Raw genomic sequence first — 1,294 nt, 5'->3', positions numbered from 1 at the left:
GGTTGGGTCTCCATGGGAGACCGGGGTCTTTGTCCCCAGGGGTCTTCAACCCCCAGTCCCCCAAAGGAGGGTCTTCGACTCCGGGGGACCGAGGGGTCTTCAAACCCCAAGCGCCTAGCACAAAACCAGGGTGGTACAACCATATTTCCGCCCTCGTGGACAATGAGCCTGACGGCTTGACCTTTGCATGAACCCACAGCTGCCGACCGAGTGCTTTGTAACGGTCCGCCCGCGGTGCGTTCCATAAAACGCGGAGCGTTGCATCAAATAAGACGCGTGGCCAAGTGTGCGTGCGCGTGTGTGTGTGTGCGCGCGCGCGCCTGTGTGTGTGCGTGCGCGCGTGCGCGTGTGTGTGTGCGTGCGTGCATGCGCGTGCGTGTGCAGACATGCGTGTTTCTTTGTCTGTGTGATATGCTCTCTTCACTACAAAGTTTTCCACAGAGCAGGAAAGATGATCCCCTGGCCATTGCTCCGGTGACAGTCACGATGAGAGAGGCCTTTTTCATATTGGGACGCATGACAGACTGCGCCCCCCCCTCTCCCCCCTCCCCCCCCCAGTTCCCCCCATCAACTGATTGTTATCAAAAGAGATTTGGATTGAAAACATGCATTCATTTTTAATCTGCCCAGTTGGGGGTGAGCGGCTGTCCAGTCACACATGACTTAGGTTCCACACTCCATCTGCGTCTGTCTCATCACCTGCTGTGAACCTTCACCTCATGTTGTACTGTACAGGAAATGGTGTGCATCACTGACGTCTGCCACCATGATCAACTTTGAACAAGACTCTGCTCTCAGTAAAGCCAAACTGCAATTAAAGGGTGTCATTCTAAACCACTTTCACTTTGGATAGAATTTGGAGAAACCATGTTACCCAATAGTATAAGTAAAAAAAAATATATATATATATATATATAAAAAAAAACAGCGATGCTTGCATTAAAGAGTAAATAAAAAAGAAGTCTCTATAGGTTGGCAACAACACCCCCCCCCCCAATCTGACCCTCAAGGCAGTATTTGATAAAAGCAAAGTTTAACAGAACGGTGTTGTTGATGCAATAAACCTGCTATCCTGCAATATTATTACAGTTAAGCATAACAATTGTGCATTTTGTGATAAAAGCATAATTTGGTACATAATCAAAGGCATTCCATAAAGTATTGGATATTGGAGCATGAATTTGGGGCGGAATATGCAATTTTTTTGCAACCACAGACTGGCAGCCAATGGACATTGTAACTGCAATAAAGTTGTGTATAGACTAGTAGTCAGATATGGATGATCTTTGTGTTA

The sequence above is a fragment of the Poromitra crassiceps genome (genome assembly GCF_964638095.1).
Source record: "Poromitra crassiceps genome assembly, chromosome: 21".
Classification (NCBI taxonomy): Eukaryota; Metazoa; Chordata; class Actinopteri; order Beryciformes; family Melamphaidae; genus Poromitra; species Poromitra crassiceps.
The sequence above is the reverse complement of the archived record's forward strand: the minus strand, read 5'-3'. Positions refer to the sequence as shown.